Source organism: Triticum dicoccoides, chromosome 1B (assembly GCF_002162155.2).
Source record: "Triticum dicoccoides isolate Atlit2015 ecotype Zavitan chromosome 1B, WEW_v2.0, whole genome shotgun sequence".
Lineage (NCBI taxonomy): Eukaryota > Viridiplantae > Streptophyta > Magnoliopsida > Poales > Poaceae > Triticum > Triticum dicoccoides.
The window spans coordinates 135,532,810-135,554,189 of NC_041381.1; positions in this window are offsets into that span (position 1 = coordinate 135,532,810).

Here is a 21,380-nt window from a genome sequence, read left to right on the forward strand (position 1 = left end):
CGGGATCTGGACACCCATGTTGGCTCCCACATACTCCTCAATGATCTCATCGGGTGAACCACGATGTCGAGGATTCAAGCAACCCCGTATACTATTCCCTTTGTCAGACGATATGTTACTTGCCCGAGATTCGATCGTGGGTATCCCAATACCTCGTTCAATCTCGTTACCGGCAAGTCCTTTACTCGTACCGTAATGCATGATCCCGTGACCAGACACTTGGTCACTTTGAGCTCATTATGATGATGCACTACCGAGTGGGCCCAGTGATACCTCTCCGTTATACGGAGTGACAAATCCTAGTCTTGATCCGTGTCAACCCAACAGACACTTTCGGAGATACCTGTAGTGCACCTTTATAGTCACCCAGTTACGTTGTGACGTTTGGTACACCCAAAGCACTCCTATGGTATCCGGGAGTTACACGATCTCATGGTCTAAGGAAGAGATACTTGACATTGGAAAAGCTCTAGCAAAACGAACTACACGATCTTGTGCTATGCTTAGGATTGGGTCTTGTCCATCACATCATTCTCCCAATGATGTGATCCCGTTATCAACGACATCCAATGTCCATAGTCAGGAAACCATGACTATCTGTTGATCAATGAGCTAGTCAACTAGAGGCTCACTAGGGACATGTTGTGGTCTAAGTATTCACACGTGTATTACAATTTCCGGATAATACAATTATAGCATGAATTAAAGACAACTATCATGAACAAAGAAATATAATAATAATCCTTTTATTATTGCCTCTAGGGCATATTTCCAACAGACCTTACTTGAGGTCCTTTAAATTCTAAGTGTTGTACATGGCCAACACATTAAAGTTTGTTTCAAGAAAAGGGAGTAAAACCAGAGATGGAATTAGTATGTTGATTGATGTTCAATGTGTCATTAGATTCATGGTATTTTCTTCGACCATTCTTTGGATGGGATACATGTCCTGATTTATTCATCTGTAGGAAGAGGGGAATGACTGAAATGTGCTGGATAAAGTGGACAAAGGGTGTTCAAAGGGAAAGACACAACATGAAGCATTAGAGTTGATTCGATAGTTACCTTTGAGAATGAATCAGTATGTTCGTCGATGTTTGGCATGTCATTAGAGTCATGATCTTTGTTTTGAGCAGTCCATGGAAGGGACACATCCCTAGACCGATTGATCTGCACAAAGGAAAAAAATGTATGAATGGAAAGAGACAATTCTATATGAATAGATTCTAGATGTGGTACCAGTGAGTAGTAAATGGTTGAGTGTTTTAGTGTGTATACTGCTAACATTGTGTATAAATAGAGAGATGCGATGTGAGTAGTCAGGTTAAATGATTGCCAGATTGTTAGTTGGTGGGCGGAAATTAATGCAGTACTACTTTGTAAATTATTGTGTGTAACTGAAGAGTGAACAATTATTTTTTGTTATCTGTTCTTTATGACTATCCTGATTCGTAAAGCACATCATGATGTGCACGAAAAGAAAAAAGAGGAGACATTTTGTATCCAAGAAGGAACATCAGGAGAACATGTCACAACTCACAAGGAAGAATAACCATCTATATAGAAGGCGCCAAAACAGCGAGTAATTTGAAGTTTTACTTACATGGATTTGAGCTTGAGCAAGGAAAACGCATACTTGAAGATCATTCAAGATTGCCTTGGCTACTCTCAGTTTGAAGCTCCTTGCATCTTGATACCTATTCAGTTGGAAATATTCTTCTATAAAGTGGCCCGTCTCAAAACAAGAAGTTGGCACCGCGAGACATGAAAGAATGAAAATGACAACAACATTATTCTTTTCTTGTTTCTTAATATGATCATCTACATGATCCATAAATGACACAAAAAAATTCCACAACATTTAGCACAAGATATGATTTCCTACTACTGCAAGAGTTTCCTACCAAAAGACCAAACAAACTGGAGCCAGGTTAGACAATAGTCGAAATAAGGATGATCGTCTAAAAAACATTTAGCTTCGGTTTAGGCTAAACATCAAGTGGTTCCCGCGTAATCCCTATTCCTATCAGATTCAATGTTAGAGCAAAAATATGTACTCAAAATTAAGATGTCATCATAAAATAATCTACAGTAGCATGCAGGGTATTCAATAGTATTATATCAAAAAGGTTATTTAGCACAAGATAAGATCGTGTGAGGGACTTTCAAGACTGATGGTGGATGCCATTCAAATTTCTATCAATATTGGGAGGATACCATAATGAAGTACCACTCCAGATTCATGTACTCCAATTCATCAACAAAGTTGATTGTACACCAACAGAGGAACTGAAGATATAAATTAGGTCAATGTGAATATGAGCTTACAGATGATTGGTTTAGTGTGCAGGCCACCTTATCTGCATTTAAACCCTCTTGGCAGGAAAAAAAGACGTGGGGAACTACAAAACTTACAACACCAAACTTTGATCTAAGAATCCTGTAGTTTTGATTCAAAAAGAAGAAAGCAACATTTCTGGTAAGCTACTTGAGCATAAAACATCAACCATATCCACAATTGTCTATAAAATGCATATGCTGGCAAATTGCAAAGTAACATGTGTTAAGAACCTCTCAAAGAGAAGAAAATTACGTGTAACATCAAGAGTTTTTCTCTTATCTCCAAATGTTGCAACTACTTTCGGATAAGAGTGAGAAATATGGGACTCAAATATTTCAGTGATAGGACACCGTTTGTATCCTTGCCCAAGTGTTTGGCAACAGTTGCCTCTCCGGTGGTACACTGGCTGCTCTGCTCACTGTAGTCGAAGAAAGGACGTCGCGGTCCCTGCTGTACCTCCAGCCCTCGACCTTCCCCTTTCGCTCCACCGAAGTCTATGGATGCATAGAACTAAATCATGTTTATTCACAAGTATTCTGAGCAAGAAAGATTCTCTGACTAAGCATGATGAGTTAAATTAGGCCACCTCCATTTTTGCACTTTCAGAAGCATCCAAGTGCTCAACTTGATCACAAACGCTATCCTTGTCAATGCCTGTATTTTGTATGATTGCAATCAAACATTCAGCAATGGTATAGACATATTACTAAGCAAGATTTTTACGGCGCGGATAACAAGAGTCTGACCAGCGCCTTGCTGGGCAAGAGTCTAACAACATCGAAGAAGGCATGGTGCACGATCTCCTCTTCGTCCAGGCGACCGAGTGGGCATGCTAAACCAGCGTGGCGCAGTCAGCAGGGAACCGCTTTCCAACCATGGCGACAATCTCCTCGCGCAACAGGCACAGGAACAATCCAATCTCCCGATCTGCTTCGTAGAACCCACTCAGGCCCGCGTCCTTCTCCTCTTCCTCGCCCTCCTTGTCCACCGTCCAGTGAGCAGAAGGGGTTGGGTGAACAGCACCATGGTGGATGGTGGAGGTGCAACGGGGAGGCGGTGGCGGCACATCTAGGGTATGCGTTGAGACCAGGAGAAACGAGAGGGCGGGGAACAAAGCTAGCGTGCAGAAGCGCAATGTGGACAATGAGGCCCAATTAACCAGCGACCACACCAGACCAGTAGCCCAACCCAATTTGATGACAGACGTCCAAAATTGTTCCTGGAGCAGCGGCCCAACACTGCCAGCGCTCATTAGTAGCAAACGAAGTAGCGAACGAAGCGGAGCTTACACGTGATTCAAAGCTAATCGGGCGGCTGAAAATGCTCAAAATTGACGATCAGACGTACGGGAGCGCTGATGGCCCGAGAGGGCTGGAAAATTGCGCAATTTTAATGTATCTAAATATACTTATTGCAAAAGTCTACTTAGCCCTCGAAGCAAAGTACTACTACGCATGCCCCAAGAGGGATAGATTGGTAGGAAAAGACCATCGCTCGTCCCCGACTGCCACTCATAAGGAAGACAATCGAAAGAGCACCTCATGCAACAAATTTGTCACATAACTTTTACCATACGTGCATGATACGGGACTTGCCAACTTCAACAAAAGTATTTCTCAATTTCAAAATTATCCACTAGCATGACCCTAACATTACTACCCTTATATCTCAAAACAATTATCAAGCAACAAATTGATCATAGCATCCAATTCACTTCCTATGATAGCTTTTATTATACCCAACTTGGATGCTCATCATTCTAGGACCAAATTTGTAACCAAAGCAAATACCATGCTGTTCTAAAAGACTCTCAAAACAATATAAGTGAAGCATGATATACTAGCAATTTCTTCAAAATATAACCACCGCCGTGCTCTAAAAGATATAAGTGAAGCACTAGAGCAAACGACAAACTACTCTGAAAGATATAAGTGAAGATCAATGAGTAGTTGAATAATTGTGCAACTATGTGAAGACTCTCTAACATTTAAGAATTTCAGATCTTATTATTGTATTCAAACAGCAAGCAAAACAAAATAAAATGACATTGCAAGGATAGCACAACTCATGTGAAGAAGCAAAAACTTAGGCTCAACCGATACTAACCGATAGTTGTTGAAGAAGAAAGGTGGGATGCCTACCAGGGCATCGCCAAGCTTAGATGCTTGAGACTCCTTGAAATATTATCTTGGGGTGCCTTGGGCATCCCCAAGCTTGAGCTTTTATGTCTCCTTAATTCCTCCCATATCATGGTTTCTCTTTTTATCAAAAGCTTCATCCACACCAAACTCAACAAGAACTCGTGAGATAGGTTAGTATAAACCAATGCAAAACCTTATCATTTTCTACTGTAACAAATCACTAAGATTATTATTCAACATTAAATACTAAATTTATCTGCATATTTAACACTCCTATCCTCAAATAGATTCATTAAACAAGCAAACATATGCAAACAATGCAACCATAACAGCAATCTACCAAAACAGTATAGTCCGTAAAGAATGCAAGATTCATCATACTTCCCTAACTCCAAAAATTATGACAAAAATACTACGCTGTAGAAGATTTATCAGAGCTCACTATGCAAAAATATTCAACATTATATCACTCCCTGACTTTTCTAGGGAATTTTTGCAACAGCGGTAAACTTTCTGTTTTAAAAATAGCAACATGTATACATGCAAAATAAGCATGGTAAAGGCTATCCTTGATATTTTTATTGAACCTAAGGATGCAAAATATTATTCTAAATAACAGCAAGCAAATACTAACAAAATAAAATGACGCTCCAAGCAAAATACATATCATGTGGTGAATAAAAATATAGCTCCAAGTAAAGTTACCGATGAACTAAGACGAAAGAGGGGATGCCATCCGGGGCATCCCCAAGCTTAGTTGCTTGGTTGTCCTTGAATATTACCTTGGGGTGCCTTGGGCATCCCCAAGCTTAGGCTCTTGCTACTCCTTATTCCATAGTCCATCGAACTTTACCAAAACTTGAAAACTTCAACCACACAAAACTCAAAACAAACTCGTAAGCTCCGTTAGTATAAGAAAATAAATCACCACTTAGGTACTGTAATGAACTCATTATTTATTCATATTGCTGTTAAACCTACTGTATTTCAACTTTTCTATGGTTCATACCCTTACATACTACTCATAGATTCATCAAAATAAGCAAACAACACATAGAAAACAGAATCTGTCAAAAACAGAACAGTCTGTAGTAATATATATCAAACGTATACTTATGGAACCCCAAAAATTATGAAATAACTTTCTGGACCTGAGTAATTTCTATATTAATTATCTTCAAAAAGAATCAACCTAAAATCACTCTCCAGTAAAATATGGCAGCTATTCTCGTGAGCGCTAAAGTTTCTGTTTTTCACAGCAAGATCATAAAGACTTCACCCAAGTCTTCCCAAAGGTTCTACTTGGCACAAACACTAATTAAAACATAAAACCACATCTAAACAGAGGCTAGATGAATTATTTATTACTAATCAGGAACAAAAAGTAAGAAACAAAACTAAAATTGGGTTGCCTCCCAACAAGCGCTTTTCTTTAATGCCTTTTTAGCTAGACATGATGATGGCAATGATGCTCACATAAAAGATAAGAATTGAAACATAAAGAGAGCATCATGAAGCATATGACTAGCACATTTAAGCCTAACCCACTTCCTATGCATAGGGATTTTGTGAACAAACAACTTATGATAACAATAATCAACTAGCGTAGGAAGGTAAAACAAGCATAACTTCAAAATTTTAAGCACATAGAAAGGAAACTTGCCATTATTGCAATTCCTACAAGCATATGTTCCTCTCTCATAATAATTTTCAGTAGCAACATGAATGAATTCAACAATATAACCAGAACCTAAAGCATTCTTTTCATGATCTACAAGCATAGAAAATTTACTACTCTCCACATAAGCAAAATTCTTCTCATCAAAAGTAGTGGGAGCAAACTCAACAAAATAACTATCATATGAAGCATAATCCAATTGAAACTTAAAATCATGATGACAAGTTTCATGGTTATCTTTATTCTTTAGAGCATACGTGTCATCACAATAATCATCATAGATAGGAGGCATGCTTTCATCATAATAAATTTGCACATCAAAACTTGGGGGACTAAAAATATCATCTTCATCAAACATAGCTTCCCCAAGCTTGTGGCTTTGCATATCATTAGCATCATGGATATTCATGGAATGCATAATAACAACATTGCAATCATGCTCATCATTCAAAGATTTAGTGTCAAACATTCTATAGATTTCTTCTTCTAGCACTTGAGCACAATTTTCCTTTTCATCATACTCACGAAAGATATAAAAAAGACGAAGCGTATGAGACAAACTCAATTCCATTTTTTTATAATTTTCTTTTATAGACTAAACTAGTGATAAAACAAGAAACAAAAAGATTCGATTGCAAGATCTATAGATATACCTTCAAGCACTCACCTCCCGGGCAACGGCGACAAAAAAGAGCTTGATGTCTACTACACAACCTTCTTCTTGTAGATGTTGTTGGGCCTGCAAGTGCACAAGTTTGTAGGACAGTAGCAAATTTCCCTCAAGTGGATGACCTAAGGTTTATCAATCCATGGGAGGCGTATGATGAAGATGGTCTCTCTCAAACAACCCTGCAACCAAATAACAAAAGTCTCTTGTGTCCCCAACACACCCAATACAATGGTAGATTGTATAGGTGCACTAGTTCGGCGAAGAGATGGTGATACAAGTGCAATATGGATGGTAGATAAAGGTATTTGTAATCTGAAATAATAAAAACAACAAGGTAGCAAGCGATAAAAGTGAGCGTAAACGGTATTGCAATGATAGGAAACAAGGCATAGGGTTCATACTTTTACTAGTGCAAGTTCTCTCAACAATAATAACATAGATAGATCATATAACAATCCCTAAACATGCAACAAAGAGTCACTCCAAAGCCACTAATAGCGGAGAACAAACGAAGAGATTATGGTAGGGTACGAAACCACCTCAAAGTTATCCTTTCTGTTCTATCTATTCAAGAGTTCGTAGTAAAATAACATGAAGCTATTCTTTCCGCTCAATCCATCATAGAGTTCATACTCGAATAACACCTTCAGACACAAATCAACAAAAACCCTAATGTCACCTAGATAATCCATTATCACCTCAAGTATCCGTGGGCATGATTATCCGATATGCATCGCACAATCTCAAATTCATCTATTCAACCAACACAAAGTACTTCAAAGAGTGTCCCAAAGTTTCTACCGGAGAATCAAGACGAAAACGCGTGCCAACCCCTATGCATAGGTTCATGGGCGGAACCCGCAACTTGGTCACCAAAACATACATCAAGTGGCACATGATATCCCATTGTCACCACAGATAATAACGGCAAGACATACATCAAGTGTTCTCAAATCATTAAAGAGTCAATCCGATAAGATAACTTCAAAGGGGAAACTCAATTCATCACAAGAGAGTAAAGGGGGAGAAACATCATAAGATCCAACTATAATAGCAAAGCTCGGGATACATCAAGATCGTGCCATAGAGGGAACACGAGAGAGAGAGAGAGTTCAAACACATAGCTACTGGTACATACCCTCAGCCTCGAGGGTGAGCTACTCTCTCCTCATTATGGAGAGCGTCGGGATGATGAAGATGGCCACCGGTGATGGGTTCCCCCTCCGGCAGGGTGCCGGAACGGGCTCTCGAGAGGTTTTTGGTGGCTACAGAGGCTTGCGGTGGCGGAACTCCCAATCTATCTTGATATTCGATGTTTTTAGGGTACGAGGGAATATATAGGCGAAAGAAGTCGCTCGGGGGAGCCTCGAGGGGCCCACAAGAGGGTAGGGCGCGCCTAGGGGGGTGAGTGCGCCCCCTGTCTCGTGGCCTCCTCGATGATCCCCTGGCTTGCACTCCAAGTTCCTGGGATTGGTTCTGTTCCAAAAATAACTTTTCCGAAGGTTTCATTCCGTTTGGACACCGTTTGATATTCCTTTTCTTCGAAATACTGAAACAGGCAAGAAAACAGCAATATGGGCTCGGCCTCCGGTTAGTAGGTTAGTCCCAAAAATGATATAAAAGTGTAAAGTAAAGCCCATAAACATCCAAAATAGGTAATATAATAGCATGGAACAATCAAAAATTATAGATACGTTGGAGACGTATCAACCCCGAAAACATCCAGGGAGCCACCGAAACACAATTTCCACCGCCGTAACCTTCTGTATCCGCGAGATCCCATCTTGGAGCCTTTGCCGGCACTCCACCGGAGGGGGAATCGACCACGGAGGGCTTCTACATCAACACCATAGCCCTTCTGATGAGTTGTGAGTAGTTTACCACAGGCCTTTGGGTCCATAGTTATTAGCTAGATGGCTTCTTCTCTCTTTTTGGATCTCAATACAATGTTCTCCCCCTCTCTTGTGGAGATCTATTCGATGTAAACTCTTTTTGTGGTGTGTTTGTCAAGATCCGATGAATTGTGGGTTTATGATCAAGTTCATCTATATATGAGAAATATTTGAATCTTCTCTGAATTATTTTATGTATGATTGAGTTATCTTTGCAAGTCTCTTCGAATTATCAGTTTGGTTTGGCCTACTAGATTGATCTTTCTTGCCATGGGAGAAGTGCTTAGCTTTGGGTTCAATCTTGCGGTGTCCTTACCCAGTGACAGAAAGGGTTGCAAGGCACATATTGTATTGTTGCCATCGAGGATAAAAAGACGGGGTTTATATCATATTCCTTGAGTTTATCCCTCTACATCATGTCATCTTTCTTAATGCGTTACTTTGTTCTTATGAACTTAATACTCTAGATGCATGCTGGATAGCGGTCGATGTGTGGAGTAGTAGTAGATGCAGGCAGGAGTCAGTCTACTTGTAGCGGACGTGATGCCTATATACATGATCATGCCTAGATAATATCATAATTATTCGCTTTTCTATTAATTGCTTGACAGTAATTTGTTCACCCACCGTAATACTTATGCTATCTTGAGAGAAGCCTCTATTGAAACCTATGGCCCCGGGTCTATATTTTATCATATAAGCTTTCAATTTACTTTTATTTGCATCTTTACTTTTTGCATCTATATTATAAAATACCAAAAATATATTTATCTTGTCATACTATCTCTATCAGATCTCACTTTTGCAAGTGGCCGTGAAGGGATTGACAACCCCTTTATTGTGTTGGTTGCGAGTTCTTTGTTTGTTTGTGTAGGTGCGTGGGACTTTTGAGGAGCCTCCTACTGGATTGATACCTTGGTTCTCAAAAACTGAGGGAAATACTTACGCTACTCTACTGCATCACCGTTTCCTCTTCAAGGAAAACCAACGCAAGCTCAAGTCAAGACATACCAAGTACCCATCACAAACTCATATCCCTCGCATTTACATTATTTGCCATTTGCCTCTCGTTTTCCTCTCCCCCACTTCACCCTTGCCGTTTTATTTGCCCTCTCTTTCCCAATCTTCTCCTCTCTCTTTCGCTTGCCTTTTTGTTTGCTTGTGTCTCCATGTGGCTTCTATGTGCTTGCATCTTTGCTTGCTAAAAATCTATTGATATGGATCCACTTAAAGTGTTCTACTTGGATCATCTTCGATCCTTATGCGCTCGTGCTGAAACCCCAACTAGCCTAGTTGACGGGAAATCTTTAGATGAGCATGCTCATTTTGTGCGTCACTGTTTGTCTGAAAAAGGGAGACTCTTATGGGATCAAATAAACAGATTGATGTGTTATGCTTGGAATCTTTGTGAAATTTGTGATTTGACTTGTTGCTCTAAGAACCCTAAAAAACACATTCCCTACCTATGAGTTTAATGAAAATGAAATCTTATCTTCTTATGCAAAGGGTGTTTATAGTTACTATGATATCGAACAAATTGAAGAATTTGTTGCTTTTAAGGGTTCTTATGAAGTTGCTTCTTTGATTGAAAAGTATGATATTACTCTCTACGAATCTGAAAATTTTGACATACTTAAATATTGTTATGAAAACTATGCTCATAATGTCTATGTCAAAGAATTTATTGAGAGAATGACTGTTGCTTTGGAAGAAAATAATGATATGCATGAATCTATAGATAATGATTCCGATGATTTGATTGAAATATCCCTTGATGAACATGATGCTTGCTATTCTTGTGGCCATGATGCCAATATTTATGAAGATGAATTTGCTATAGTTCCTTATGTTAAACATGAGATCACTGCTATTGCACCCATACTGTGTAGTTCCTTCAATGAAAATCATGATTGCAATGATGTTACTATAAATTATCTTGATGTCAATTATGCTAATAATATGCAAAACCCTAAGCTTGGGGATGCTAGTTTTGCTATGTCTACTACTTGTTGCAATGATCATGATTGGGGTGATTCTTCTTATCTCGAAAATTTATTTAACCCCCATGATGAATCTGAGATTGATAATAGTGTTTGCAATAATATTGAAAGTGGGTTTGGAAGAGTGCCAACTTTAGATCCCACATATTTGTAGTATGTTCAATCTTATGATATTTTTGATAAAAGTGGGCTTGGAGAGGTCATGACTTTAGTTAATGTTAATCCCACTATTTTGGAAGAGTGTCAACTTTGCATGCATGTGGATCGTGTTGAAAATATGTTATGTGATAGCTATTTTGTTGAATTTTCTTATGATCCCACATGTAATTATTATGAGAGAGGAAAATATGGTTGTAGAAATTTTCATGTTACTAAATTACCTCTCTTCATGTTGAGATTGCTATCATCTCTTTGTTCTTCCTTGCATATGCTAGTTTTTTCTTGTCTTGATAATTTGTTTGCTTACAAGATTCCTATGCATAGGAAGTATGTTAGACTTAAGTGTGCTTTGTCACATGTTTTATGATGCTCTCTTTGTGCTTCAATTCTTGTCTTTCATGTGAGCATCATTGAAATCTTTATGCCTAGCTAGGGGCGTTAAACAATAGCGCTAGTTGGGAGGCAACCCAATTTTCTTTGTGTTTTTTGTTTTTGTTCCTGTTTAGTAATAATTTTTGCATCTAACTTCTGTTTAGATGTGTTTTTATGTTTTAATTAGTGTTTGTTCCAAGTAGAACCTATAGGATAACCTATGATGATAGTTGATTTGATTCTGCTGAAAAACAGAAACTTTGCGCTCATGAGAAAAAATTTAATAAATCACAAAAACGTGCTTTTGCATTGATTATTTTTTATGCTGATCAATAAACAAATTTTCCAGGACTTCCTATTTTGGTAGGATTTTTAGAGTTCCAGAAGTTTGCGTTAGTTACAGATTTCTACAGACTGTTCTGTTTTTGACAGATTCTGTTTTTCGTGTGTTGTTTGCTTATTTTGATGCATCTATGGCTAGTATTAAGTGGTATGAACCATAGAGAACTTGGAATACAGTAGGTTTAACACCAAAATAAATAAATAATGAGTTAATTACAGTACTTTATGTGGTGGTTTTGTTTTCTTTCACTAACGGAGCTTATAAGATTTCCTGTTGAGTTTTGTGTTGTGAAGTTTTAAAGTTTTGGGTAAAGCTTTGATGGACTATGGAATAAAGGATGGCAAAAGCCTAAGATTGGGGATGCCCATGGAACCCCAAGATATTCAAGAATAGCAAAAATCCTAAGCTTGGGGATGCCCCGGGAAGGCATCCCCTCTTTTGTCTTTGTTCATTGGTAACTTTACTTGGAGCTATATTTTTATTTGACACATGATATGTGTTTTGCTTGGAGCATCGTGTATTATATTAGTCTTTGCTTTTTAGTTTACCACAATTATCCTTGCTGTACACAACTTTTGGGAGAATCCTACTTGATTGAATTTATTAGAATATGCTATGTGCTTCACTTATATCTTTTGAGCTTGATAGTTTTTGCTCTAGTGCTTCACTTATATCTTTTAGAGCACGGCGGTGGCTTAATTTTGTAGAAATTGCTAGTCTCTGATGCTTCACTTATATTATTTTGAGAGTCTTTTAGAATAGTATGGTATTTTCTATGGTTATAAATTGGTCCTAGAATGGTAGGCATCCAAGTTGGGTATAATAAAAACTATCTTAGGAAGTGAATTGGATGCTATGATCAATTTGATACTTGATAATTGTTTTGAGATATGGAGGTAATGATATTAAAGTCATGCTACTTGGGTGATTATGAATTTAAAGAATTCTTGTGTTGAAGTTAGCAAGTCTCGTAGCATGCACGTATGGTTAAAGTTGTGTAACAAATTTGAAACATTAAGTGTACCTGGCTTGTGCATCCTTATGAGTGGCGGTCGGGGACGAGCGATGGTCTTTTCCTACCAATCTACTCCTCATGTTGACATCAATTGATGGGCATCTCCAAAGCCCGTTGATTATCCTCGTCAATGTGAGACTTTCTCCTTTTTTGTCTTCTCCACAGAATCCCCATCATCATATTCTATTCCACCCATAGTGCTATATCCATGGCTCACGCTCAGGTATTGCGTGAAGGTTGAAAAAGTTTGAGATTATTTAAGTACGAAACAATTGCTTGGCTTGTCATCGGGGGTGTAGAATTTGGGAACATCTTTGTGTGACGAAAATGAAGCATAGCCTAACTATGTGATTTTGTACGGATGAACTTTCTTTAGCCATGTTATTTTGAGAAGACATGATTGCTTTGATTAGTATGCTTGAAGTGTTACTATTTATTTTATCAATATGAACTTTTATTTTGAATCATTTGGATCTGAACATTTATGCCACAATAAAGAAAATTACATTGAGAAATATGCTTGTTGGTGGGAAACGACACCTATGGGATCACTAGAATCCCTCCTACGGTTGCCGGGCGCGGAGTCGTGAGAAGAGCGGGATTAGAGGATGGCACAAAGGGGATTTACCCAGGTTCGGGCCGCAAAGATGCGTAAAACCCTACGATCCTGCTTTGGTGGATGTATTGGTGTTCTTGAGCTCTCGAACTAGCTCCGGGTGCTTCGAGGCTCAAAAGAGCCGAATCCCTTCTCATTATGCCATGGGCCTCCTTTTATAGGCGAAAGGGGCTACCACAGTGGCACACAGGAGGTGGAAAGTGCTACAGTGTCGCGAGGTTATCGCTAGCATTACAGGACGAGATGCATTAAATATGGGGCTTAGGTGTCCTTCACTTTATTGGGGGACGGGGGCGAGGTCCGTCCCGTCCGTCGCCGCCCCTCCTGGCTTCGACACGTGCCCCGGCCAGCAACGCATGTGGCGCCATGTAGGCAGGCAGGAAGATGAGGTGGCGCGGTGGTGGAGCCTCCATGAAGGTCTGCATGCTGCCACGCAGGTGCCTGCCCAACTGGTTGGGTCGGCGGCTGCGTTCGAACAGTGGTGGGAGCTTGGCTGGCGCGGGCCTGGCAGTGGCCTTGCTAGTGCGCTTGGCGATGGTCTTGCCGGGTGGCCCGACAAGGGTCTTGCCGCGACGTGCTGGCTTCCCCGGCAAGATCCTTGCCGGGGGGCATGTGGGTTTCTTCGGTGGGGACGGTTGCCTTCCTATCCTCTTCTATTCTTGATTGCTCGTTGTCTTCACAAAGATCTGCATGCCACCATGGAGGTGCCTCCCGAACCCTGTCCCAATGCGACTGCTCAGCGTTGGTGGGCTCGAAGGTGGCTCCCTCAGCGGGTGTGGGCGGGCTGCCCCGGCAAGGATCTTGCTAGGGCTGCTGAGGCCGCCCTCGGCAAGGGTCCTTGACGGGGCAACCTACATTGCCCGTGCGACCTTTGTGGTCTTGGTCCTTCGTTGTTTGCTTTGCTTGTCCCTGTGGCTTTGGCTTTTCTCCGGCTTCCCTCTCTTGCCTTGCCCATGCGTGGTCGTGGTAGGTGGCTCCAACTGCCCGTGCACAAGTAAAGGGGTCAAAAGCTAGGCCCCTACTTTGGTACACTGATAACCCACAAGTATAGGGGATAGTTGTAGCCTATTTCGATAAGTAAGAGTGTCGAACCCAATGAGGAGCTAAAGGTAGAACAAATATTCTCTCAAGTTCTATCGACCACCGATACAACTCTACGCACGCTTGACGTTCGCTTTACCTAGAACAAGTATGAAACTAGAAGTACTTTGTAGGTGTGAAAGGCTAGGTTTGCAAGACAATAAAGAACATGTAAACATAAACTAGGGGCTGTTTAGATAAAGATGCAAATAAAGTAAATATAGCGAGTGTGGAAAAGTGGTGGTAGGAGTTGTGGAATTGTCCCTAGGCAACTGACTATGTTACTAGACCGGTAATCACTATTGCAATTCTATTTGAGGGAGAGGCATAAGCTAACATACTTTCTCTACTTGGATCATATGCACTTATGATTGGAACTCTAGCAAGCATCTGCAACTACTAAAGATTCATTAAGGTAAAAACACAACCATAGCATTAAAGCATCAAGTCCCCTTTTATCCCATACGTAAACAACCTACTTACTCGGGTCTGTGCTTCCGTCACTCACGCCACCCACCATAAGCAAATCATGAACATATTGCAAACCCTACAGTGGGGATCCCTCACGCTTGCGCGACACGGAGAGCACCATAGGACAGCACCAATAATAAAACATGCAACTCAAACCAATCATAGCAATTCATCAATCACCGGTAGGACAACGAAAATCTACTCAGACATCATAGGATGGCAACACATCATTGGATAATAATATGAAGCATAAAGCACCATGTTCAAGTAGAGGGTACAGAGGGATGCGGGAGAGTGGACCGCTGGATATAGATGGGGGAAGGTGATGGAGATGTTGGTGAAGATGGCGGAGGTGTTGGTGAAGATCGCGGTGATGATGATGGCCCCCAGCAGCGCTCCGGCGCCACCGGAAGCAAGGGGGAGAGGGCCCCCCTTCTTATTCTTCTTCCTTGACCTCCTCCCTAGATTGGAGAAGGGTTTCCCCTCTGGTCCTTGTCTCCCATGGCTTGGGAGGGGCGAGAGCCCCTCCGAGATTGGATCTATCTCTCTGTTTCTGCGTTCCCTGATTCTACCCCTTCACCGTTTCCTTTATATCTGGAGATCCGTAACTCCGATTGGGGTGAATCTTTTGCCCAAATCTTTCTCATAAAATTAGCTTTATTGTGACAAAAGAAGAGCGTCAACTGCCTTACGGGTGGAGCATGAGGGTCAGGGGCGCGCCTCGGGGGGTAGGGCGCGCCCCCCTACCTCGTGACCACCCCGGACACTGTTTCGCGTTGATTCCACTTCCCAAAAATCATAAATATTCCAAAAAAATCTCTGTCTGTTTTTATCCCGTTTGGACTCCGTTTGATATTGGGTTTCTGCGAAACAAAAATCATGCAACAGACAGGAACTGGCACTGGGCACTGGATCAATATGTTAGTCCCAAAAATAGTATAAAAAGTTGCCAAAAGTATATGAAAGTTGAAGAATATTGGCATGGAACAATCAAAAATTATAGATATAACGGAGACGTATCAGCATCCCCAAGCTTAATTCCTGCTTGTCCTCGAGTAGGTAAATGATAAAAAAGATAATTTTTGATGGGGAATGCTACCTAGCATAATCTTGATCATATGTCTAATCATGGCATGAATATTAAGACATGAGTGATTCAAAGCAATAGTCTATCATTTGACATAAAAACAATAATACTTCGAGCGTACCAATAAAGCAATCATGTCTTTTCAAAACAAAATGGCCAAAGAAAGTTATCCCTACAAAATCATATAGTCTGGCTAAGCTCTATCTTCATCACACAAAATATTTAATCATGCACAACCCCGATGACGAGCCAAGCAATTGTTTCATACTTTAATAGTCTCAAACTTTTTCAACTTTCACGCAATACATAGCATGAGCCATGGACATAGCACTATAGGTGGAATAGAATATGATGGTGGGGGTTATGTGGAGAAGACAAAAAGGAGAAAGTCTCACATCGACTAGGCGTATCAACGGGCTATGGAGATGCCCATCAATAGATATCAATGTGAGTGAGTAGGGATTGTCATGCAACGGATGCACTAGAGCTATAAGTGTATGAAAGCTCAAACTGAAACTAAGTGGGTGTGCATCCAACTTGTTTTCTCATGAAGACCTCGGGCATTTGAGGAAGCCCATCATCAGAATATACAAGCCAAGTTCTATAATGAAAATTCCCACTAGTATATGAAAGTGAAAGCATAGGAGGCTCTCTCTATGAAGAACATGGTGCTACTCTGAAGCACAAGTGTGGTAAAAGGATAGTAACATTGCCCCTTCTCTCTTTTTCTCTCATTTTTTTATTTTTATTTTTTTGGTGGGCTTCTTTGGCCTCTCTTTTTTTATTTGGGCTTCTTTGGCCTCTTTTATTTTTCATAAAGTCCGGAGTCTCATCCCGACTTGTGGGGCAATCATAGTCTCCATCATCCTTTCCTCACTGGGGCAATGCTCTAATAATGATGATCATCACACTTTTATTTACTTACAACTCAATATTACAAGTCGATATCTCAAACAAAGATATGACTCTATATGAATGCTTCCGGCGGTGTACCGGGATGTGCAATGATCTAGCATAGCAATGACATAAAAAACGGACAAGCCATGAAAACATCATGCTAGCTATCTTACGATCATGCAAGGCAATATGACAATGAATGCTCAAGTCATGAATATGATGATGATGGAAGTTGCATGGCAATATATCTCAGAATGGCTATGGAAATGCCATGATAGGTATGTATGGTGGCTGTTTTGAGGAAGATATAATGAGGCTTATGTGTGACAGAGCGTATCATATCACGGGGTTTGGATGCACCGGCGAGGTTTGCACCAACTCTTGAGGTGAGAAAGGGCAATGCACGGTACCGAAGAGGCTAGCAATGATGGAAGGGTGAGAGTGCGTATAATCCATGGACTCAACCTTAGTCATAAAGGACTCACATACTTATTGCAAAAATCTACAAGCCATTGAAAACAAAGTACTACGCGCATGCTCCTAGGGGGGTAGATTGGTAGGAAAAGACCATCGCTCGTCCCCGACCGCCACTCATAAGGAAGACAATCAATAAATAAAATTGTGCTCCGACTTCATCACAAAGCGGTTCACCATACATGCATGCTACGGGAATCACAAACCTCAACACAAGTGTCTCTACAATCCACAACCACCCACTAGCATGACTCTAATATCACCATCTTTATATCGCAAAACTATTGCAAGGAATCAAACATATAATATTCAGCGATCTACAAGTTTATGTAGGATTTTATGACTAACCATGTGAATGACCAATTCCTGTCATCTCTCTAAATAGATATAAGTGAAGCAAGAGAGTTTTAATTATTTCTACAAAAGATATGCCCGTGCTCTAACAAGTATAAGTGAAGCGAAAGAGCATTCTACAAATGGCGCTTGTCTATATAAAGAGAAACAGGCAATCCAAACTTCAAATGATATAAGTGAAGCACATGAAGCATTCTATAAATCCATACTCAAAAGATATAAGTGAAGTGCAAAGAGAATTCTATAAATAAACCAAGGACAATCTCATACCAGCATGGTGCATAAAAGAAAAGTGAAAACTAAATGCAAAAGACGCTCCAAGACTTGCACATAATGCACGAACGAAACGAATTCGAAAACATACCGATACTTGTTGAAGAAAGAGGGAATGCCTCCCCAGCATCCCCAAGCTTAGACGCTTGAGTCTCCTTGAATATTTACTTGGGGTGCCTCGGGCATCCCCAAGCTTGAGCTCTTGCCTCTCTTCCTTCTTCTCACATCGAAACATCCTCGATTAGACACTACATCCACACAAAACTTCAACAGAAAACTCGGTAAGATCCGTTAGTATAATAAAGCAAATCACCACTCTAAGTACTGTTGAAAACCAATTAATATTTTGTTTTTGCATTGTGTCTACTGTAATATAACTTTTCCATGGCTTAATCCACTGATATAAATTGATAGATTCATCAAAATAAGCAAACTATGCATCAAAAACAGAATCTGTCAAAAACAGAACAGTCTGTAGCAATCTGAACATCCACCATACTTCTGGTACCCCAAAAATTCTACCAAAATTATAAAAAATAATCAAGTTATACAACAAGACAGTGCAAGAGGAATCAGAACCAATTGACGTTTCAGTTAAAAATGTAAAATCGCTCACTACAGCCAAAGTTTATGTCCTGCACCGTACAAACCAACAAGCATTGTAAACATCCTAAAGGCAAACCTTGGCACATTATTTTTATAAAACAATGGAATTGTACATGGGCATAATTATTTTTGATGAGAAGTTTGTACAATCAAGATTCACAAAGTTTCCGTGAGCATGAACAAAGTTCAAGGAGCTCTCCCACTTTAACAATGCTTGTCTTTCTCACTTTCACTTTCCTTTTTGAAAAGTTTTTAGGTTTCCCCTCTTTATTTTTTTTGTTTTTAAACTATATGCAAGCACTCAACAGAAATAAATGACTCTCTAAAACTTCCGGGTTGTCTCCCTGGCAGCGCTTTCTTTAAAGCCATTAAGCTAGGCATTTAGTGCTCAAGTAATGAATCCACCCGGATCCCAAGGTATATCAAAGCCAATTTTAATTAACAATGATTTGTAATTTATTAGTGAGCACAAAGTAACATATATCATGCAACAACGAAGTCTAACTCTCTTCCTATGCATCGGCATGTCATAAAAGAACAATTCATGCACACCAAGTAAAGGCCAATGCATAGTATAAATAGTTTCTTGCAATTCTATCATATTGGAAACATAGAGAGGTGGAGGTAGAGTTCCTCTCTCATAATAATTGCAAGTAGGAGCAGCAAGCACATGCATATTATATTTATCAAAATCATCATGTGCAACGGTAAAAGGCAACCCATCAATATAATCCTTAATAAGTGCAAACTTCTCCGATATAGTATAGTCGGGAGAATTCAAAAAGATAATAGGACTATCATGCGTGGGTGCAATAGTGACAATTTCATGTTTAACATACGGAACTATAGCAAGTTCATCTCCATAAGCATCATTCATGTTGGCATGTTGGCCACAAGCATAGCAAGCATCATCAAAAAGGGATATTTCAAAAGAATCAACGGGATCATAATAATCATCATAGCAATCATCCTTCGGTAAGCACGAAGGGAAATTAAATATTGTATGAGTTGAAAAGTTACTCTCATTAGAAGGTGGGCACCGGTGATCAATCCACTCTTCCTCCTTTTGTTCTTCGCTCTCCTCCTCATCTCTTCCATCCAATGAGCTCATAGTTTCATCAATTTCTTCTTCCATAGATTCCTGCAAAATATTAGTCTCTTCTTGGACAGCGGATACTTTCTTAATAAGTGCATTAATTTCATAATTGTATTTATAATTCTCATAGCAATATTTGAGGATAGCTAAATTTTCAGATCTATAAACAGCATCATCAAAATCCTCAAACTCTTTACACATAGCTTCAATTTCATAAGCACTCATAAAAGCAACAAATTCTTCTATTTGTTCCACATCATAGTAATCATATATACCATTAGCATAAGAAGCTAAGGTTTTATTATCATTAAATTTGCATGAAAAGGGAAGGTGCGGAGAATTCATCCTAGAGCAACAAGTATAATCATATTCCACGCATAGTTGCCAAGCATACAACTTCAATATATGAATTTAATCCCATAATAGTTTCCCTTTTTGTGTCAAGCGATAATCCCTAAAGTATTCACGTTGATCCAACGTGTCTCCCATTATAAAGTTGAATGGGGCTTTCTCAGGATTATCAAAGTAGTACATAATATCTTTTGCATAATGAGAATCGAGGGTTTTAGGAGTTACCCCATCTTTATGAGTAGCAAGTACAGCTAATTTTTTTGGTATTTTGTGTTCCATATCCATAACTAAAGATAGAGAACAACTAAAAACAGCAAATAAAAATTACTTAGTGATAAAGCAAACAAGAACACACGAGAATATTCACCCCACGCTATGACTCCCCGGCAACGGCGCCAGAAAAAGGTCTTGATAACCCACAAGTATAGGGGATAGTTGTAGCCTCTTTCGATAAGTAAGAGTGTCGAACCCAACAAGGAGCTAAAGGTAGAACAAATATTCTCTCAAGTTCTATCGACCACCGATACAACTCTACGCACGCTTGACGTTCGCTTTACATAGAACAAGTATGAAACTAGAAGTACTTTGTAGGTGTGAAAGGCTAGGTTTGCAAGACAATAAAGAACATGTAAACATAAACTAGGGGCTGTTTAGATAAAGATGCAAATAAAGTAAATATAGCGAGTGTGGAAAAGTGGTGGTAGGAGTTGTGGAATTGTCCCTAGGCAACTGACTATGTTACTAGACCGGTAATCACTATTGCAATTCTATTTGAGGGAGAGGCATAAGCTAACATACTTTCTCTACTTGGATCATATGCACTTATGATTGGAACTCTAGCAAGCATCCGCAACTACTAAAGATTCATGAAGGTAAAAACCCAACCATAGCATTAAAGCATCAAGTCCCCTTTTATCCCATACGTAAACAACCTACTTACTCGGGTCTGTGCTTCCGTCACTCACGCCACCCACCATAAGCAAATCATGAACATATTGCAAACCCTACAGCGGGGATCCCTCACGCTTGCGCGACACGGAGAGCACCATAGGACAGCACCAATAATAAAACATGCAACTCAAACCAATCATAGCAATTCATCAATCACCGGTAGGACAACGAAAATCTACTCAGACATCATAGGATGGCAACACATCATTGGATAATAATATGAAGCATAAAGCACCATGTTCAAGTAGAGGGTACAGAGGGATGCGGGAGAGTGGACCGCTGGATATAGATGGGGGAAGGTGATGGAGATGTTGGTGAAGATGGCGGAGGTGTTGGTGAAGATCGCAGTGATGATGATGGCCCCCAGCAGCGCTCCGGCGCTACCGAAAGCAAGGGGGAGAGGGCCCCCCTTCTTATTCTTCTTCCTTGACCTCCTCCCTAGATGGGAGAAGGGTTTCCCCTCTGGTCCTTGTCTCCCATGGCTTGGGAGGGGCGAGAGCCCCTCCGAGATTG